Below are 23,481 nucleotides of genomic sequence, written 5' to 3' on the forward strand. Positions count from 1 at the left end.
CAGACTTTTCTAAGTTTAGACCTCTAAGGGTTCCAAAGCTCCTCCTATACATCTGTTATAACACATTAGTCTTGAGGGGAAGCTCTGTGGCACCTCCCCACTGGCAAATTTGAAAAATATGTAAAGGAATCATGAGCTATCCCAGGGAGAGAGGATGAGGAGGGGAAGCTAGTAGCATTTAGTAATTGGAGGTCAAACCGGGTGTAGTGGCTCGCACCTGTAAACCCAGCACTTTGGGAGGCCAAGGTGAGAGGATCTCTTGTGGCCAAGAGTTCAAGACTGGCCCAGTCAACACAGTAAGACTCTGGCTCTATGAAAGGTTTTTTAAAAACTGGCCAGGTGCAAGCCTGTCATACTAGCTACTGGGGAGGCTGAGGCAGAAGGATTGCTTGAGCCCAGGAGTTCAAGGCTGCAGTGAGCTATGACTGCACCACTGTACTCCAGACAGAACGAGACTCTGGCTCTTAAAATTAATTAATTAATTAATTAATTAATTAAAGAATTCTAAGTATCCAACAACGCATGAATGCATGGAATAGTCCCCATAAATGAAGAACCCTAAAATGTCAATAATGCAACGTAGAAAACCCTGTGACCAGCAAAAGAGAATCAGGCCCAAGAGCTACTGTTAAGAATTCACAGACCCATGTAGACCAAGGCAAGACATACAAATGAATACAGCAGCTCAGGCTCTCAGAACAAGCATGAGATGAATGGCCACTGATTCTCAACATCTGTAATGCAACGGGAAGGTGCTGGTGAATTGCACGTGCCCCAGGGAAAGGTGGCAGCACTGCTCAGCTTCAGCCTTTGGTGACCCCATAAAAATGCAGGCCTAGCATCGTCTGGGTTTCTGGTGATCTCTCCAAAGAAGCCAGGAAGCCACATTTTTATATCAAATTTTTCAATCTTTAAATGTTGGAAACGAATTCAGTATTTTTTTAATGCATAGGCCAAACAAAATGTTTGTGGGCTGGCTTTAACTCACAGGCTGCTATTTTACATTTTAACCCTACTCACGACACACCTGCCAGGCTAAAAGCAGACCTGGAAATACTTGCAATTGTGGCTAAAACTATAGGTACCCAAATGTTCATTGCGGTATTGACAGCAAAAAATTCAGATGTCTAGGTGCCCCCAGTAGGGAGTGGTTAAAGAAATTATGGTATATTCATACTATAGAATAGTAGGAATGTCATTAAAATACACAAAACAATTCTATAAACTGATACGGAAAGATTTCAAAATAGGTTAGCAAGTGAAAAAAACAATTTGCAAACTAAAGAACAGTGTAATTAAGTTTATTTTTAAATGATGTATATGAACCTGTATAGGCACTAGTATGTGTATGCATGCAGTTATATGTGAACAGGTATGATGGACAAAGGCCTGGAAGGAAGGATATGCATAACTGTCCCCAGCGGGTCCTTATAAAAAGGACTAGACTGGGGTTGACAGAAAAGGAGGACTATTAACATTTATTCCCTATATATCTGTATGATTTAAATTTTTTCAATGTGTACAAATAAGGTACTATGTAACAATAATAAAAAAATTAAGTAGCAGCAGAACATTTAATTCTATGAGATCGAACAGTTGTACTTTTTAGAGCAAAATTACATTTTAAAAAAGCAAAATAAAACAAACAAAACAGCTGCGCTGACCCTGAGCCTCCCCTTCTCTCCTCGTTTTGGATATGTTTTCTCTGAGAAAGCTCAGACAACATCCAAAGCAGCCAAGGACTTGTTTCTTACTTTGGGATACCCAGAGAGAAACAGAGGGAAGACAGGGAAAAATCACTTTTAATAGTCACAGTGGATGGATTCAGTGGAATTTGACTGTAAAAAGATTTATGAAAGAGTTCAATTCAGCACAGGGATGTGATAATCAATACAAGTCTATCTCCAAGAAAATATTATGGAATGTGGGGGCTGTATTTGAATACAAAACCACTTTTACCAGGAAAATTTTTATTTAATTAATACAAGATTCTTTCTTCCTCTCCAATGAATTTTCACACTCATAAGTATCTGCAAGGCCAGTGACCCAATTTCTGGTTTTAAATCTCATTAAAATAAAAGTTTAGGGTTGGGGGGCGGGGTTTGCCTCTTTTTTTAAATCCCTTCCCCCACCCCTCACCAGCCACGAAAGTAGAGGAGATTTTCCTCCCTTCAAACTATGACAATAACATGATTACCCTACCACAGTTTAGCATAATGGCTCTGAAATGCTCATGGCACATTGCAGAGTTAAAGTGGAAATTATTAGGTAGCTCTTCTTTGTTATAATAATGATCACTCCACAAATAAAAGCTCTTCTCCCAAAGGTACTGCAAGGCACAAAATGCTAATTCTGAAGATTATGTGTGTGCTTTTATTAAATATTACTATGCCCTGCCCGTTTGAGGGCTTCTCTGCTCTGATTGTTTTATGAGTACCATGTTAATGTCATTCCCATCTTGCTAGCAGCAGGCACACATTTTAGCGTTTGTATGAGAGTTGATCAAAGGCCACGTGCTGGGGGAATTGCTGAGAAAACACGGACAAGCGATAAAAATCTAACAGATTAATTGGTTTAAATTTCATTTCAGGGTGTTGAACTTTGGCTCAGGACTCTAATACTACACCGTGAGTCAGGGCCTAATTACCAGATTTCCAATTTGCTTCTTGAACAATGGTCATGGTGAGAAGGAAAAGAGAGGGAAGAATAAAAAAAAAAGAAAGAAAGAAATCGTTCAGCTCCAGTACGTATTTAACAACTAATGTTCTGTGTGCAGACAATTGCACCAGGGGACATTTGCTATCACCTACTCTATCTCCCGAGCATTTATATTTCCTTCGAACAGCCACAGAAGGCAGAAGAAATCACAGATGCCCTCAGTAGTTTAAAATTTTCTGATTTACAGAATAAGTGTTACATGATTCAAGTGCCTGCACACTCACACTGGGAGCATCAGTCTCTTTATTAGCAAGGTGAATTTATAAGCTGGAATCGCACTTCAGCCTCCAATAGAAATGATCTATTTCATTGATAGAAAGCAAGGGCCAGGAGAGCCATGTTTACCTCGGGGTTTATGGGTGGCCTTGGGAATAAGGGTTAATTGAGCTCAGAGGTGCCTGCCCATTGAGGTGAATTAGTGGTGTGTGCAGCTATCAGCAGGGCCCTAGGGCTGCTCTTATTTTTCCTTCTGAAATCTCTCTGTGCTGTGATCAATACCTCACTTGTTTGGGGTAGCCATATAGATGACCCAGGTTCAGCATTTATCATATCTTATCCCCAAAATGAGGCTTTTGTGACAATCAATATGACATTATGAAAGCCTAATTAGATATATTGTTTGGCTTTTTTCTCCATTCCTGTATCTAAATACACTGGAGAAACAACACTCTGTGAGTTGATAAAATGTACAAATTTAGAAATTTTCTAATCTAAATCTAAATCTCAATCTCAAGGTGATATAAGGTTCTTTTCCATTCCAATTACATATGGCGTAGGAAAACACGCACACTCTCCTTTTCCAGAATTCTATTAACCAGAACTCTCTATTAGTGAGCATTTCTACAAAGCAGACCACTGATGCTTACAATGGAGGTGAAAATGCTGGCACTAGCCTTTACTGGCTTCTGAGTAAAGACAGAATTATGAAATTATGTTAAGTTGATTTTAACATTTGGAGTATGACTGTATTTGAAAATGGGCAAGAGCTCCAGTTGTTCAAATTCCACATCGAGCACTTAGTGCAACCTCGAAACAGTCTCTTACCTTCTTTAAGTTGTAGTTTCCATATGGGCACTCATCTCACAGAGTTCCAGCAAAATACACAGAAAACGCCTACTTGTGTTTTGTTGTTTTACTATGCACCACGTAGTACGCTAGTTGCTGCTATAATAATTATCATCAGCTCCCCATTAACCAGTTTATTTATGAGAATACCCTATACTCTCATCAGTTCAGATTATGTAGTTTATTGTAAGACTTTCCTAAGAACTCCCAGTTCAGCTGCTTGCTAACATATCCAGCTAAATGTACTGAGTAGGTGGAACTGGCAACAGTCCCTCCAAAGTAGAATGTTTTTTTAAGGATCTCATTTGCCTGGAATGAATATTAATGGGAAACTTTTCAGAAATGAGGAATTGACTTTAATGTTATTGTCCCAAATTTTTGAGACTTGGCAGAAAACATAAAACCCATGAGCTCAGCTCATTTCTACGGGATACTTGTGACCTCGTAAAACTCATGCTTTTCTCCCTTTTATCTCCTTAATTTTGGTGATGTTGTACTTGGGAGAAACGGAGAGACTATTGAGGGCAAAAAATATTCCACTTGGACTCAGCGCACAGATATCTCTTCCTCCTGCTCAATCTGAATGCTTGTTTTTGCTGGTGTTTTTTTTTTTTTTTTTTTTTCAGTGAATGATGACCTTCCTGCTCACAGCTCCTTAGCACTACAACCTGCCTTCTTTGATCCTGAAACTAGCAGCTACTGGACAGGCAAGAGGACAAACAGAAGGTTTTCCTACAGCTGGAAGACTGGACCTCTGTATTTTCACCATGCACAGGAGGCAAATCTATTCTTTGTTTATCCATTCTCTAACTGGATGCTTTAGAAACCAGAAGCAGTTAGAATGCCTGACCTGAACTCTGGTACCAGAGTATACAAACTTCACTTTCAGAATGCTAACTCCAAATAAACAAATAAACTCAGCCAATAAACAAACAAACAAATTTGACAGTTTCCTCATGCAAGGTGTAGCAGCCTTTATAACACTTATGCTGTTGCTTTAATTTGTGTTACTAGGGATTTGTTTCTGCCTTACTTTCTTTTCTTCAGTAATTGCATTATGCAGTTAAGCATTTTATTGTTTATTAGGGTTTTTATTTCATTTTGTTATTTGTCTGCATTTATTGCTCTGTCCACTAGCACATCCAGATAATACTTGGCAAGGATTCATGTATTATATATAAAAAAGAATCGTGTGTGTGTCTGTGTGTGTGTGTGTGTGATGTTTGTCACTTTAAGGAGAAATGTAACCCATGATACAGAGATTTCTCCATACTAGATGCAATTAAACCTATTAAATATTAAATGAGGAGATTGAGAATTTCAAGTGTTTTTCATCCTTTATTCCAAAGTGACTTCATTTGGCAAGAATGCCCTTTGCTTTGACAGCATTAATGGCTCTCACAGAAAAGAAGAAAAGGAAAAATTCACAGGCACTATTTGGAAATGTAGCTCCAATGTCCATCTACATTAAGGCAGTGTTAGCTTAGTGGTGAATATCTAGATGTACCTAAACTTAGCAAAATAGTGTCTAAGTTCCAATTTATGCCATTTGCTAATTATAGACTAAGCCCAAATTATATTCTTTTCCTATGTTGCAGCTTTCTTATTTTATTCTGAATTAGCAAAATTTCTCAACAATCAATGGACATAGCACCTGAGCAAGGGAAGGACAAAAATGCTGGTGCAACAACTGTAATCCAAAACATTCCAGGACAAGCGCTTTTGGATTCCTGAGTTTGTGTGTCAGAGATCCGGAACTGTGTGCAGGTTCATTACACGGGGTTATTTGACAATTTAGCAGTAAGAAATCTTGACATTTTGATGTACCTGTAACTTCTAAATTGCACATGAAAGACTTGTTGAAGGCTTTTTGATTTAATGACACACAACATAGCATTGTTTCATAATATGCAAAAATTGTTTGTTAACTACACTGCAGCTCAGAATTTTATAACTCAAGGTGTGACTACACTGTTTTCCACCTCACGTTTGATCTACCAAATCCAAAATTAAAATGTAGAAAATATTAATCCTAGAGCAGCCAAAGGCAAATATTGTCATCAGTTCTTTGGGTTTCTTTCCCGCCTCTTATTCTATGACTGTCAGTCACTCCGTTGCGAAGCAATGGGGAAAAATTGTCACGGAGGGTAAGAGAATTTTCAAAATGAATTATTCATGGATCCAATTGTGATATTTGTTGCAACAATAGTACATTCACGTGCCTCTGATTATACAATAAGTAAATAACTCTCTTCTTCCTGACAAGGAGAACTTTCATGCACAAAATTATTTTTAGTCCAATTCTCCTTATTGTCCTGTTGTAAGAAAAGTTTGGGAAATGAAAGCCAAGGGGAAAAAAGGAAATGAAAATAACCTTCCAAAAATGGACACCCAATATTGTGAAAAGGGGAAACAATTTTCAGGTTAAAAAAATATGCAACTGCTTCTTCAAGGACTATTTAAGTCTTTATTCACAAGCAGTCTTCCTGGGCCTGGAAAATCATAAAGTCAAATATGAGCAAGTCTAGTGGAAAATCTGTGACGCTAATCTTGGCTGGAGTCATATTTTTAACAGGCCTTGAATGTGTGTGCCGGATTATCCAGATGGCCATACAGGAATCGGCCTGATAGGATTAAACCTTTATGCTGAACTCTGCTCCATCTGTTCGCCAAGGTTTGCCTTTCCTTATCTGAATATGAATTTTTAGCCTCCTTATGTCTGGAGGCAGGACCAAATTCAGCAATAAAAACATAGATGCATGCAGATAATTTAGCATTTCATTAGTTACTCTCAGTTCATATTACCTTGGTCTTTTTCTAGGAAATGTTTTTGCTATGAATTTTGCTAAGAAGAAATTTTAAAACATGTAGAATCTGCATTTTTGTTAGAGGGTTTTGTCTTTCTCTTCCTATTGAATTCTAGGAATCATTCAATTCACTACTATAATAGGGGTTTACATTGATGTTTGCCCACAAAGATAAAAAAGACATGGTATCCTCTTAGCAGAATTTGACTGTAAGATTAGATGATGTATAATTCCAATTGGATGAATGATCCAAGCAGAAGATATTCATGTGTGTTTTCTTCTTTTTTTCTATTACAAGAGGATCAGTATTAGTCATCACTTAACAAAATTAGCTACAACACTGTTTCTATCATTTTCATTAAGATTTCTATGTTTTTAAGGAGGCATGTGTTTTTTTTGCTGGGGCAGGGATATGGACGTGGGAGCAGAAGCTATAATTCGAGCTTCAACTGGAGTGCAAAAAGCAGACATTTGTTTTGTCCTCCATGCATATATCCCTAGAAGCAGTGAAGTCACTTATTGATCAACTGGAAAAGTTGGCTTATGGCAGGCAGGTTTCAGGAAAAAGGCCAGTGGGTTGCCAATAAGCCAGAGCTTGGTAGATGGCTCTGGGTTTCAACTCTATGACAAAGACAAAGGGAGGGCTCTGACTACCGGGCATGGTGGAGGGCCAGTGACAAGTTTCCCAGGCAAACAAGGTGTGAACAAAAGAAAAATTGCATGAGAGAGGGATCTTTTAGAATCCTACTTGTAGGCTGGTTTATAGCAACATGATCATTAGGTGTGCTCAGTGTGTTCACGATGGAAATCTCAAGAGATGGCAGCCTGTGTGCCCTTGGCCCTAAGAAGAGAGGCTCCCTCCAGCAGTCTAGCAGGATTCCATAGGCTTCCTTCTCACAGTACCCTCACTCACCCTGGCTCTTGGCTCTATGCTGTCGTGAATGTGGGAGTCAAGCAGCTCATCAAATAATGTAGGCTTTTCCACTCACAAGTACAGTTATTATACTTAAGTATTACCCTTAACTGAACATTTAGGGGACAGAGAACAGTCAGACTTCCCATTTAAGCTTAAGATGACTTACGCTTATTGCTATGAATGTGCACATAAACATTTTGTAAAACACATGTCTTAGGCTCCTGAAATTGACAAGAATTCTAGCCAGGTAGTGGTTCCCTCTTTGGAAGTAGATGCCCCTAGGCGATGAAGCCTACTATAAGTCATCTCTTGTAAGATGGGCAAGTTCACACACACAACCCTAATGTCTGTCTTCCACATTCTATCCTAAATGAAGACAGCTGACTGCATGTTTGATCCCATTACTCAATCTGCTTTTGCTTTGCCCATTACAGTAGCCGCTAGATACGTGCAGCTATTTACATTTAATTTTCAATTAATAAATATGAAATACAAATTATTTCCTCAGTCACACCAGCCACATTTCAAGCAGTCAATAGTTATAGTGGCTAGTAGCTATCATATTGGACAGCACAGAGACAGGACACTTCCATCATCACAGGAAGTTCAATTGGATACCACTGATCTCAAGATCAAGTTTTCATAACTCAGCCTATAACTGATAAAGACTAATCAGAGCTACAACATAGGTGGTGCCCTCCATAGACTAGGAACTGTGCTAGGAACAACAATTAATCTCTATTCCCTCCAACGAGGATCACAAAATCAAATGCTCACAGGGCTAGGCAGGAAGGTAAGTCAATGAAATGGGATGAGGCGATGCAATGGGATTGGTGGGGATTGTGGCTAAATGTAGAGTATGTGCTTCATCCAAAAGGAAGATGATTTCTGAGTTTTCCCTACCCGTTGCCATTTGAGAATGTGGATCCAGCACTACCAGCTCTTCTGATTATAGAAGACATTTGTAAATCCAGGTTTTCATATAATCTCTCTATCTTTAATGGCTAGCAACTAATACATAATTTCTTAAGGTGCCATGCAACCCAAACATAAATATGGCTGAAGGCGGGATTCAGTTCATGATCTACCACTGTGCAACTTATATAAATCCTCAGAGGGCTCAGAGTCATCTTTTACTGATTATTAATTTCTGCAATCATAGAACTAATACTGTCACTGACTTACCAAACAATAAACATAATCATGGCCAATTTTGCTCCTGATCTTTACGTCTTCTCCCAAAACACATGGAAGTCCCCCAGTTGGCCTTTCTTTGCTATGTAGAAGATTTTCTATATGCAGTTTGGGAGAAGAGCTCCCTGTTCCTGAAGGATTTTTAATGTCATCATGCAAGACAGCATAGATAGTGACTTTTTAAGAAAACCATGTTTTGAATGTGAGCAGCATTTTGAAACCAACTTTGCCCAACCTTTAATAATGCACAAGTCCTGCTTTGTGCTTTTTGGAATAGTTCTGCTTATATTTCTCTCCACAACCGAGGCTGCCATTGCTAACATATTTCAGTGAACTTTCATTATTCAGAGCCTTATCATTTTGAGCCAGTTTCCTCTCCTCCCTGACACATTCAGTGACACTGCAATCCAGCATTTGTTTCAGCACAGATGTTTCCGTGGTGATGATCTGTGATGTCATAAGCACAGGAATATGTATCATTGACTTTGCCCACATAAGCCATGCAAAGAAGAGTGGGAAGTCCACTTTCATCTCAACTCCATGATGTACTGACTCAACTTCCTCAAAAATTACTCTTTGAGGTCTGGGCTGTTCTGTCTGGACATCAAAGAACAAATACACTTGCCTGTTTGTGATTCATTTCTACTACATAATTATTAGTTATATGCAAAGTCCAGTCTACCTATCAAAACCCAGAATAACCTTCCTCAAATACCAGCTTTCAAAACTTAGCCAGTGGGATCAAGTCCACCCTCATGAGTCTGGCCCATTCTCCCTTTCCAGCCTCATTTTCAGCCTCAGCAGCAGTTAAGAGCACCAGCTCTGGATTCAGGGGGCCTCAGCTAGCCCACATTTCAGCTTCACCATTTACCAGCTTGGGCAAATTACTTCACTTTTTGAAAGCCTCAGTTTCTACCACTTTAATTGAGGATAATAATTATAAGACAGCCCACCTCATAGGATTGTTGTAAGGTTTGAATGAGTTAATCTATGTGAAGAGTTCAGTACAGAGTGGGCAAAAATTGTGAGATGATGATGAAGAGGAGGAGGAAGAAGAGAAGTTGCTGTAGGAGGAGAAGGAAAATAGGGAAGAAGAAAAGAAAGATGGTAATGACCAGCTTCCCAAATCCGCTGTCTCCAAACATCCTTTGCATGTTCCCAGCATATATTTTTATAAAAGATATACCACTTACTTCCATCACCCAGTTACTTGCCAAAAAGATCCATCTTTTGCATGAAGGTGTCTCTTTCTATCCCAGTCTACAAAACACTAACCTTTTAGCGAACTCTTCCTATCTTTCCCGTTTATTATTTACTGCACTTTTTCTTGAACTCATCTTGATATATGCATGTGTTTATATATATATAGCTGGGCATGTATATACATAGGCAAATCACCCCAACTAGTGAATGCATCCCTTGCAGACAGGGACCTCATTCATTTACAAACTAGGTAGACAGTACTCTGCACTCAACCCATACCTGACAATTAACTAGCACTGTTAAGTTTTTAAAGGGCTTTACCATACATTATCTTAATTATTCTTAATATCAACCTTGAGCAGTAGGCAAGCAGACCATATTCCTCATTCCACTTTACAAATGACATAGCTGAATCTCAGGGATTCAACTGGACTTGAGACTTTGAGAATCCATGTTGATTGATATAGTCAAATACTTAAAACACCCAAACTATGCTTCAACTTTGGTGTTTATCTGAAATTTCTGTTCAGTTTGGCTAAAATATTCACTTCAATCATACAAATACAGCCAAAGTCCCATAAAATCTTAAGTTGTGCAATTTCTTATCCCCAAGATAGAGGGTGGATATTTATTAACTTTACAGAATATTACTACTCTATTTCCAAGTAAAGTTATTTTCCCCCTAAGACTTAGACCCGCATATGAATTACAGTAAAATCTCTCTCCACCTTCTTCTATTTCCAAGTTCAGAAAATGGCATCCTAATATAATAGCACAGGTGCCAATTTAAATACAGGAACATTGAAAATACTGCCAAACTTCCAGGCTTAGAAGCTTTTCTATTGTTACATGTTGGGCTGCTAAACACACACTGAGTCTGAACATCTAACACAAACGACAGCAACACTATGAGAAACATTTTTAAAGTATTAGGCAGTTCCTTTTAACTTTCATTTTTAATCTGGACATTTTCCATTCCAATGGTCTTCACTATAGAATGTTGCACATATCATGAAAATAATAACAATTTACTGACTAACAAATAGACTATTCTAAAATAGTACCTTAATAACACTTTCCCCCAACTTTCTTTTTCTTTTAAACAGCAAAGATTGGATTCCACAGGCCTTTAGCTAACCAAATCAAGGAGAGTTTCTAGGATTCTGCCAAAGTTGAAAGGTAGAGGAATATGAGGTTTGACTTTATAGATTTGTTGCACATAATAGTTACTGGAAAAGCACAGCTGGTTTGATGATTCCGCCAGAAGATTTTGGCAAAGAAAGACCAAAGATATATTTTTCTTCCTCTCTCAAGAAATGATCCAATACATTGGAACTGGCTGGGATATATCCCCCTCACCCACCAGCCCACGGATAATACACCCAACAGCATTTGCCTCAGGCCCAGCACATAGTAGGTGCTCAGTATCTGTTGGCTTCTTCAGCTAAGTTCAAAAGAGAAATAGATAAAAAATAATGAAGAATTAAAGATCTCAATTTGTACCAACTATGTTCATTTTAATTATCATTCTTCTAAATAGCAGCCCAAGTACATTTCTCTCTGTTCATATTCAACATATGCACTATCTTGAAATTTTTATTACTTTGCCCCAAGGTCGATGAAAGAAACTGAAGGGTTGAGAAGAGGTCTCAAATCTGACACTGTCTGTGTCCCTGTTCCCTGGGTCCCCTGCTGCATTTCTCCCCAGAACTGTGGATGAAAAATGTGGGTTTGAACAACTGGTGTCCTGCTGATTGCAACTGTCAATTAAATAAGCCAGCAACACAGGAGCATATGTTCGCATATAAAATATTGATTAATTTCACAGATTGGGATAAAAATATATTAGTACTTGGGTTCTGCTTTCATGCTTAGTGTTCAGATATGCACTCAGTCCATTCAGATCTATTTCTGCACCCTGTGGGCTCAAGAGTGTTACTTTTGTGTTTCGCTTTTCTTTTCTTTCTCTGGTTACCCATGTTAGTGCTGCTGTTATAACTGACCAGCAGCAGACGTTTAAGCAGGATTTTAATTACTAGGTCATTTCCCAGCCGACTTGCCCATGGCAGGCCGGCAGAAAAGCCACAGTCCTGCAATCCATCCCTCAGATTTTCTCTGTGTCCCTCCAGGTAAATCTCTTTTTTTTGAAGATGCTAAAATCATGCTGATGGCAACATAGTCATCTGATAAGAATGATGACCACCTAATTTCTACAAAGTATCATTTCTGTCCACTGAGTATTTCAAGTTGCAGGGCTGGCACAGGGAGTTTGAGATGGGGTGCCTGATAGTGTGACGTGATACCAGGACTTTTTATCTTAACCCAGAAAAGCACCTTCCCATATATCACTGCACATGCCAACTAACTTACCCTTGGGATTTAGCATAGATCTGGCTTTTCAATTTGCCTTTGAGTAATGTCGTCAATTTGTTTCAATTGAAGCAGGTATTATATTACGTGCTCAAATAGCAGGAGAATTTCTCTCCACGTCTGAAGTCCAATGTGGAGGGGAGATTAGCACTGACTAAACGATAAGAGAAAACAGTGGTGAGGACCTCTGTGTCAGCTACTTGGAGATCCAAAAGCTGCAGATAAAAACCTAACTTTGGCCACGACCAAATCCTTAAAGGATGGCCTCAGTTTCCCAAATGTGTTAAGTAAAACTAATAATACTAGTGCCCTCCCATGGCTGTTAAGAGCATTAAAAGAGATCATACAAAGTGTTCAGCACTGAACTTGATGCAGAGAAAGTACTTAACAACCGCTATCATAACAGAAAGGCCATGATCACCCAAAACACTGCTCTAAATGCTACCATTTTATGGACAATGAGTTCTGTTAGCTCATGATTGAGAAACTGCAACGGAACCACATCTCAAAGTCAAAGAGTAAACAACCTATGGAAATTTTCCAAGTTTAGTTTCTCAAAAATGGATCTCAGACCTAACCTACCTTCCCTATTTGCCCTCCCTACAGCTTCTAATGTTTTATCCCCACGTGGAATTTTGAATATGCTTTCCCCTCTCCTGTTCATTCTCATTTAAAATTTTAAAAGTTTCCCTGATTCTTCAGACTTGGCTGAGTCCCCCAGTTTTAAGCTCTCTTAGGAGTCTGTATTTGTACCTTATAGCACTTAACCATCATTGCAGTTTAAATCACTCCGTGTGCCATTATTTGTCTAATATCGGCACATAAATACTTACACTCACGTGACAGTCTACGTCATAACGTTAACAACTGTCCCTGCCTTATCACCTCTGTAGCCCTATTGTCTGATATAATTGGCAGTCAGTCAATAAACACGTGTTAGTGTTAAATAGATGAATGATGGAATAAGCAAATGAACTAAAGAGGAATCACTGGTGTTATTAAGATGTTAAGGAACTAAACAGAGTAGCTGAAAAGTTAAGAATTCTTCCAAAAGTTATGAACAATTGCCACTACACCCACGATGGGCTTCTTAGGTTGATAACTGGTGGCTACCTGGAGTCCCATTTCCTGGGTCGACCCAGCCCCCATTTCAGCAGCAGGCACTCCATTCTCTTGGGGGTTAAAATTAGCACCAGTAAGCTCCCCCTTTAGTGGGCTCTAATCATGCAAGGACCCAGGTGGATCTTGCTGACAGATGTTAAGGTTAGAAGGAAGGGTAGCAGCCAGATGAGAAAACAGAGCCACCCCCTTCCGGAGGTACCAGGACTTCCTGCCTTTAGGCCCGGTGGTTCCTGCCTGCCTGCCCCTCCCCCATGCATCAGTTTCAACACAGTTGCTGCTCTTTCTGTCACTTGAACTCAAATTCTATCTCAGAAATTGATGGGCGATCCTGCCCTTGACAACACAATGTCAGCCTTGCTCAGTGTCCAGCTGGTTCCGTATATATTATCATAATGCGCTGCCTGGGTGGACCCTGGCTGATTTTCTCTCTTGATGCAAGTCCTCTTTCCAAACTAATTTCTGCTCTCTGACATGCAGACCCTACTTGTTTAAAAATAAAAAAACCGCAGCTTGGGAGTTTTATTTTTTTAAATCCTGTTAGGATATTTAAGTCTATTCTAATGGTAAACTGAGCCTAAAGGACTTTCTTTTAAAAATGATTTGACTCAAAAAAAGAATGTTTCCCAGGGTCCTACACTGTTTCCTGGTGACTTGAAAGAATTATTACTTCCCCCAACCCTTACAGCCCTCTCTAACAGCATTTCCCAAACTTCAGTCCTGATTTTCCTCTATCCCTGTACCACTTACACTATTATTTACTTAATAATATTTAGCTGATATGTTTGTTTAGATCAACTTTTTCTTTAACTTTAGTCTTGCCCTAAGCAATAATAGCTGTGAGATCATGATTTTGAAGTTGGAGTTATTGTTTTGTTTATGCATTAACATAAACACACAACCATTAAAAATGTTTTAATGTTTTTCCTCCATTTTCTAAAATTATCTCACCTACTGCATGGGAAATAGTGGTCTGAAAGCTCACTGCAAACCATCAAGCCACTTGTACACAACACCCTCCCAGCTGAAGAAATCCAGGGAGAAGAATGCAGGGTGAGAGCTACCTAAGGCACAATGGCTATGTATGCCACATTTCTATGGCTTTTCCAGGCCCCCTAGAACCAACTGTTAACCTCCTGCAGAGATGGCCAAGGTGGAGGGAAATTGGGTCCGTTCACCTGGGCATTTTGGTAGCCACTTTTCCAAGGCTGCAGGTGTGTAGCCCCTCAAGAGATAGAAGAACCTCTCACAGAATTAGCTGGGTTCAAAAAACAAATCATCAGAGCTTGAAGGGCTCTTCCAAGACCCACCTTAATTGATGAGGAAACAGAGGCCCAGAGAAATCAAAGTACATACTCAAAGTCATGTAGTAAGGTAGTGGCAGAGCTTGGTTTTAATTTATTTCTGCATCTATAACTGAAAATGGTCAAACAAAAATATTTCAAAATCAACCCCTGGCCACTGCTTCTAAATATCTCATCTTAAGAAGGGTTTATGAACACACATCAAAGCTTTCACTTGCCCATAAACATCATTTGAAGCCTCTGAAATTCTCAAGTGAGGGAAGCTCCTGTGACAGACAAGTATAGAGACAGCTTGGTTTGAAACAATCAATTAGGCAAATCAATGCAATTGGAATTATGATGCTTTTATAACCAAATATAAGACAAAAAAATTAGGCTTAAAAAAGTTCTGACCAGGCTGGCTCATACCTGTAATGCCAGCACTTTGGGAGACCAAGGGGATGTAATTGCTTAAGCCCGGGCATTCAAGACCAGCCTGGGCAACATAGTGACCCGTGTCTCTACAAAATCAAAATAATTAGCCTGATGTGGTGGAGTGCACCTGTAATCCCATCTACTTGGGAAGCTAAGGTGAGAGGATAGCTTGAGTGCAGGAGTTTGAGGCTAAAGTGAGCTATGATTGCACCACTGTACTTCATAGCCTGGGCAACAGGGCAAGACCCTGTCTCATAAAAAAAAAAAAAGTTTTTAAATAAAGTCCTGTCATTTCTGGCCAAAATATAAGTAGAAAGCAATAATCTTTCCCCCCCAAATCTCCCCTACAACACACAACACACCACACTTTGTGCTTATTAAAATAACTAAGGCGTGACTCACTCATTTATTAGCTCAACCAACCAAATACCAGAAATTTCCCACAGTTTACAGGTTTGTCAAGAAATTCATATAAGAAACTAGCCTCCCTATATCCAAATCGGTTTCCCATGTTATTTCTAGCATGAGGTTTACAAACTCTTCAGTATCCTAACGGTTGCTTAACTCATCATCTCATCATTTTCTCATGGACTCCTTCCTCCACACCTTGTACACGTGCCAGAGAGCCCATATGGTCAACAAATGATTTCTAAGGAGATGAGTTAGAACATGCTTGCAAATAAATAAAATATTACCAGCATCCTTATTATCTTGCCAGCCCCATAGAAAATATACTAGTCATCGAATAAAATCAGCATTTTTAAAAATTTGACTAGCAGAATGTGTCCCAGCCATGGAAAAAATTTCCTTCAGGTTTCTGAAGGAAAATAAACTATAAAGTAAATACACATGATGTGCCCCATTTTTTTAAAAAAAGATATGTTCTGGGCTAACTTTTGAAAAGTCTATTTAAGATACCAGCACAATTGCCTTGCTTGTGTTAAGAAAGAAATAAGAACAATAGGATAGGAGATGGAAGGAATTTCTCATACTGTAATGTACCAGAGCAGTAGATGAGAGTGCAGACTTCAGCATCAAGCTTCCTGGGTTTGAACCCTGGGTCTACTACTTAACTGCTGTGTGATTTTAGGCTAGTTATTGACCCCTCTCTTTAGCCTTGGTTTTCTCCTCTTTACAACAGGGTACCTATAGTACTCTGTGCCTGTCATAGTAGGGCTCAGGGAATGTTTATTGTTATTATTCTTAGCACTGTTATTAGGCAGACCTAAGGTCAAATTCCAGGTCCAATTCTAATTAGTTCTGCAGCTTTGAGTAAGTTACTGACTCTTTCTAAACTGCAGATTTCTCATCTGTAAAATGGGGATAATAATTATTATATATCATGAGATTTGTTGGAAGACTTGATGAGATGATAAGTAAAATAGTTACCATGGTGCTGGCATATATAGTAAATGATCCATAAATGCTAATAGTTTAAAAAAACAACAGTAGTGGTAGTAAATAATAATAGAATAATAAATATTATTACCTGGCCTGGTTACTGTCAAGCATGGCAAAAAAGTCTGAGCACTATTTCTCCTTTGTTATCAGTGCTATTGGTGGTGCCATGGTCAAATGAGCAGAACATAGATCACCTGCTCATGAACTCTTCAATCTGTCTGATGCTGAGATCCTGCTGGCTACCATATCCCCAGTGTTAGGATTTCTGGTGTTACCAGCTTTATGAATTACTCAGGAAATACACTGGAAATCAGTCTTCACTAACATCCTTATGCATTATCTTGACCACTTACCACATCCTTTCTATTTCAAGGAAAGATAAAAGGCATCTTCTCAACTGCTCAAAGTAAAAGCCCTGATTTGATACCTGAAAATCTGGGGTCTCAGTGCTCTGTTTTATGACACAGCTGGATATTCTTAGCCCTAATGTTCTGCTCTTGCACCTGTCTTCTTTTTTCAAGTAGGAAAATCAATTGGTAAGTTGTAACATGCCACCCTCAGTCACAAAAGATGACACCAATATTTTTCTACTTAGCCTGGGCCCTTCACCAAGATGATCTTGTCTTAGTGGGCTTGGCTGGGATTCTGCACCAAAACTAGCCACAGAAGGGCTGTTGGCTGTGTGGGAAGCTATGCATCATCCATCATCTGCCCTTGAATGTACATGTCCATCAGGAAGCTGGATTTATTTTACAGACATTCTTCTCAGCATCCTGGGAATCCCAGAAAGACTGGAGGCAAGGCTAGGCCAATATGAAATGTACAGGCATTGGGGTGGACCCCAAATCCTCTGGCATGTTTATCCAGCGACCAGGAAGCTATGCAAACCCTGAAATGCACATAGACAAGTACAAAGAGTGCTGAATGGGTTTTGACAGAAACAAGCTATGTTTAAGCTTGAGCAGATTATATCTACTCTCTGGGTCTCTGTAAAATGAGGAAGAGTGAAAGAAATGACATTCCATCCTTCACTGACTTCACTTAGTGTGAGCTGTGGCTCAGGCATTGCCCCTGGTGGGAGGGGAGAGAGAAATTTGGGAGGGTATATTTTTCTCTGTTGTTTTAGTTTATTTTCACTCACTAAGTTTTGGTGGGTTAATATACATTTTAATGGGTCATATAATGCAGCAGTCCTCTACTCTAAAGACCATGAAAAGGTGAGGGTCTCCACAAATTTAAAAAGATGTCAAAAGGTACACTCTTTCTAAGCCACTTATGAAAAACTAAATCAATAATACAAAGCCATCTGAAAAAAAAAGAGGAGAAAGGACTCTTAAACTGTTTGACTTTCTATAAAGAACACATGCACTATTGATACAATAAGGAGTAATTAGGGGGACAGCTCCAAAGCACAGCCAACTCCCTGGTGAGTTTCCAAAGTCCAGCAGCGAAGAGCAAAGTTATAAGCAGGTCTAAGCAACCTTGCCCTGGGCTTTCATGGGATCTGAGGAGCCCATGTAATTGAAACTGAGTTCATCAAAGCCCTGCTTGACCTCCTCCCCACTTCGCAATTGCCACCGAGACTATGGCCTGACCAGCCCACTTTGGCCTGCATGATGTAGCCCTCACAGCCACCCTAGTCTCATCTCCTGCCACTCCTCCCTTGCCTGGGAGCAACAGGAGCCCTCTCAGTCTCCTTTTGTTCCTGGAATTCACCTAAGCAAAATAACCCTTGCACACAGTTTCCTATACCTGGCAATTTTTTTTTTGTCCCCTTTGCCTAGTGCTATGGTTTGAATAGATGAATGGTTCAATGTCCCTACCAAAATTCATGTTGAAATGTAATTCCAGTTTCAACAGTATTCAGAGGTAGGACCTTTAAGAAGTGATTAGGTCATGGGGGCTCTACCTTCCTTAACAGACTAATTCCATTATTGTGGGAGTGGGTTAGTTATAAAAGTGAGCTCTCTTCACCCACACTTGCTTGCCTTTCCACCTTTCCACAATAGGATGATGCAGCCTGGAAGCCCTCACCAGTGCTGGCATCATGCCCTTGGACTTCCCAGCCTCCAGAACCATAAGACATAAACTCCTTTTCCTCAAAAATTACCCAGTCTGTTAAAGCAACAGAAAACAGACTAAGACACCTAGTAAAAACCTACTCATCTCTTTGGTTTTGGCATAAATGAGATTTCCTCAAACAAGGCTTCCCTGACACTTCATTACTCTCCTCCACTTTTGTGGTCCCCCTTTGATGCACCACTCTAATTTTGCTTAGTACCTCTCCTCTCTATTTACATTGTCATACACTTTGCTTAGTACCTCTCCTCTCTATTCACATCATATATTCTGTGAATACAAAGACTGAGTCTGCATTATCCTACTACACCTAGCTTAATGTCTGGCATGTAGTGCATGCTTAGTATGAATGAACGATTTCAAGTCCACCTTATTGACACCTTATCCCTTGGCTGGAGATCCAGAGAAAGGGTTCTATTAGAAAATGCCAGTGGATTTCTCTGTTCCCAGGAAGCCCTATTTTCTCCAAAGTCACCTCCTGCAGAAAGTCATGTGCCAATAGCTTCAGTTCAGAGCACCATAAAATAGTGCATGCTAAAAGGAAGCCTAGAGAGGACCCCACCTGGCTCTCACCTGACATACAAAACTGAGGCCCACAGAAGCAAAGTGACCTTCCCAGGGCCACTTCAGCCAGAGAGCCTGATCCTCCTTCTGTCCTCTTGTTAGGACCATATTATACAGAAGGGAAAAGAGACAGGATCAATTTGGGGTAGTCTCTCCAAGCTCAAACCATCTTTCTCCACATTTCCGTAAAAACATGAAAACAAACAAACAAAAAAATCAAACAAACGAAAAACACATTTAAATGCAGCTGGTCACAGGAAGTCAATGGTGCTGGACACCCAGGGGCAAGTGACAGAAGAAAAAACTGCCTCTGTCTGGATCAAAAGGATTATAGAAGGTCATATGCTAAAGATCAAGAACACCACCATATTGTCAGGGACAGTTGTAATGTGACACTACAACCAAAAGGTCAGAATTCACTGGTGGTGGTGAACACCTGACTCTATTTCTCCAAAGTATAATTACAGCCAGGAGATGGGCCCAGTGAGTCTATCATCAGTATTTATTCTTCAAAATATTTTGAGTGTGACCAAACTCCACTATTGTTTTTATTTATCTTGAGATCTTGGCACATTTATGTTTTATGTTGCAGTCTTTATTATAACTTTGAAGGGAAATTTAATTGATTTGTATCTGATGCCCACAAAAGCTAAATTTCAATCATTTTCCATTTTTAAAAAGTGAGTATGTTTTAAAGAATCTATCTTCAATCTAAAAAACTAAGTAGGACCCCAGGTCAGAGCTCATGAACACTAACATGTTTATATTCTAAAAACTCTTGACTAATAGTTCCATTGATTTTTTTTTTCCAAATAAATATGAAGGATGTACATATTCAAAACAATAAAAAAAGAAACTAGATCTAAAGAATACCCTATTGGGGACTTAATCCTACTCCTGGAAAGGGCTCCTACTGGTAGGTGAGCTCTAGAACGTGCTCACATTTCTCTAGTCACCATGGAGGAGGCAAGTCCTCCAAAAGCCCAAAAAGGGGAGAAGGGAAAGAAAAAGAAAAGAGGAAAGGAGAAAAACACATGCACACCAAAATAAAAAAATACATATATCCCCTTTAAAAAATGAGCATTTAAACTGCTTGTCAGACGGTTTCCTGACAAAGCCACTAGAGTGTATTCACAGGCATTTGCATAAATGCTGCCGGTGAGTTCACCATAGCTGCAAGCGCTAATGGTACATAAAGTAATTTAGTCACTTCTCCCGGCATTCTATGTCAGAATGATGAGCACGGGCACTTTGCCTTGTTGCATATTAGATCATTAGATAATAAAGTGTTAGCGCATGCAAGCTGACAGGGGCTCTGCACCACAGCGTTGTGAGGGCACCGCATTTTGCCACAGGGGGAAGAAACAGAGAAACTGATGCCACAGTTGGCCTTGAATTCAAGTAAACACAACCTGGAACAGGGGAACAACAATGCCAATAGCAACACTCCTCAGGCCCCTCAATGATTCCCCAGAACACAGTCTTCATGAAGTTGCCCAAATGACTGGAAGACAAGGCAAGTACACAGGGTAGCGCTGAACATAGCCTTGCGGCAGCCACTCAGCTCCTTTCATCCCGAGCTCATGCTTTTTCAAAAATTGGAACTGAGAGAGCAGTTACATTTTGAGGCTGCCTCTCTCCACAACTGTACATCTTCCATAAAGCTATTGCTTAAAGAAGAAACCTCACTAGGCTAAATGGTCCCATAAATATCCAGCCAAAGAAAATCTTGGTATTTATGAATGAAGAGAAAGTACGGGGGAAGACCATTTTCCACGATCTATAGCATGCCAAGATTCACTATCTTTGGACCATGCAAGAGTCTATAAAATAAATTTGCCTTTGTCAACTCTCATACTTGAATTACAGGGTCATTTATCAGAGCACAGGGGTTTGCAAGTCCATGGGTCACATAAGAAAGCCCATGCATGAATGTAAAGCACGATCTCTGTCTCTACTTATACGCAGAAAGGTGAGCCACAAAAGGAAACTTCCTTCAACGGTCTGACAAGCAGGATATAAATAGAGATTTGCAGAATAGCCCAAAATAATTCAGGCTACCTGTAAATTAGATGGTAAAAAGTCCAGAATGGGGGAGAACGTAGGTTCCCACAGGTCACAAGAGGAGAACATGCTTTGCGGTCTCACCATGCGGTAGCTGTTTGAAGGCGGTGGGGGATGGGAGCGGAGAGACAGAGGGATGAGGCGAGAGACAGAGGGATGGGAGCAGAGAGAGAGAGGGATGTGTGATTCTCGAAGTCTTTTAAACAGAGCATTTTGAAATAGGACTTTTCAACAGCAAAATAAAGTATTACCCTCACATCAACATGAATTAGCATCTAGGTCCACTCCCACACATTACCAGTGAAAGAGTTCAATAGTCATCCTTTGCTGAGTAGATATTTATGTGTCAGCCTGAAGTGTCTAAACGAGTGGGTGGTTTTGTGTGGTTGGTTGACTCACTCTGCAGAGAAGCAGATTTCTGTGTTATTGTCATTACTAAGAATTTGAACATGTCTACCCTTTCTTTCCACTGGAGAGAAATGAAATAAGGCTTAGGTGAAGGCAAAGCCCCTTGCTGAAGGAAATAGGACATACCTATGTCCCCAAGGATGGCCAACCACTTACACAAAGAGAAATGTCACCATTTTTTGAATAATATCTTATAGGAATATGGCCATCTGTGGACTCATAAACTGAAGCAGGTGAATAAAATGCTGACTTTAAAACTTAGAATAATATGATATCCCAACTGAAATATTAATACTCTTAGAAGAGGGAATATCTGAGCTGGGAGGAAGCTTAGAGCTGTGTTGATCCAGAGGTCTCAAACTGTTGGCCTGTGGCTGCATTCTTCCTAAGTGGTTTTTTTTCCCCCTCTTCTCCCTTCAGTGTCCAAAAATTTTGTAATTAGTTACCAACAATTAAAAATTCATTGTTGCCAAACTGGAACATCTGGCCCCACTTGGGCTCTCATTCCTCTTAGCAACAACTGGCTGGGGCCGAGGGGCATCAGAGCGTGTACTTGCCTGTCTTCTCAGCCTCCACCCAGCCCACTTCCCTATGTACATTACCGGCCCCCACCCAAAGCACAGATTTTTTTTTTTTTAACTCTCCTACAGATCATCACCTTCATTTTAACAAGGAGGAAATCAAGGATCCCAAAAGCTAAAGCGACTTGTCCAAGGTCAAATAGAGGCCAGAGTGAAACTAAGGATTGAATTTGGGGTTCCTGGTACCTATTTCAAGACCCAGTCCTTTATCATGATGCAAAATAATGTTACTGATCCTCATTGCCTAGAGGGATCCTTTAGAGCAGGCTATATTCTATGTTTGCTTTGGGTTTTTGTTGGAGGGATGATTTGCGTGGTGTCAGGAGCTTTCTCACTGGCTTCCCAAGAGCAGAAATAGGATCTGGGTGTGGCCTAAGCATATTTTGAAAGTGTGAACCCAGATTTCAAACTGACAGTCAAGTCTGTCACCAGACTGGGCAGTACCTATTGCAACTAACCACCCACAGTCAAAAACATAACTTCACTCCCTAAGCAGCACTCTCCAAATCATGCCCACTGAGTATTTCCCTAATTTTTTCCTCCTCCTTTCACCTAAACACTTCTAGTCACACAATGCCTTAAGTGACTCCAAGGGTATTATAAAGACAACATTACTGTAAAGTGAGGATCAGAATAATTTTAAGTACAGAAATGGAACCAGGAATGTAATCATGAGCAGGTGTTTGAAATGGCCTCCTGCAAAATGTAATATCCATCCATCTCAGCACTAATGAAACCATAAAGAAGCAGCTTTTGAAAGATGATGGTTTACTTTAAAAAGACTGTATAACTGGATGTGGTGAAGAATCCCTTCTAAGAGCATTACATCTGGCTAATTAATAAAAAGTACAGTTTGTGTGTTCCATAAGCACAGGGGAAAAAGCCAGGCAAAAATGATGAGAGTGGTGTGTTTATTAAATTGGAATGCTGGCAGAGAAGGGAGTTTTCTATCTTGTGAATTATGGTCAACTCCTGGCCCATGGAAAAAAACAGGCAATCAGGTGATAATTTGTGTGGTAGTGTTCTGAAAAGAATCTTGCTGACCCTAGGAAACTGGAAAGGGAAGTGAGGGACATGGGTGGAGAGTTTGAGGCAATTGAAGAAAGTCTAATACGGTGACTGGTATCCAGCAGAGCCTCAGTCACTCATTCTTGGATGGATGGATGGATGGATGGATGGATAGATGGATGGATGCATAGATAGAAGAATGGATGGATGGATGAGTGGAGAGGGAGAGGATACATTACACACACATGCAGCACTGAAAAATTCAG

The 23,481-nt window shown here is 39.9% G+C and overlaps 1 protein-coding gene across 5 annotated transcripts in view; it reads right to left on the reverse strand.

Moving 5' to 3' along the window:
* EBF1 (EBF transcription factor 1) overlaps positions 1–23,481 on the reverse strand; it is a 402,487-nt gene that overhangs the window by 103,655 nt on the left and 275,351 nt on the right. The gene's annotated exons all lie outside the window — the stretch shown is intronic.

The sequence above is a fragment of the Pongo pygmaeus genome, chromosome 4 (assembly GCF_028885625.2).
Source record: "Pongo pygmaeus isolate AG05252 chromosome 4, NHGRI_mPonPyg2-v2.0_pri, whole genome shotgun sequence".
NCBI classification, from domain to species: domain Eukaryota; kingdom Metazoa; phylum Chordata; class Mammalia; order Primates; family Hominidae; genus Pongo; species Pongo pygmaeus.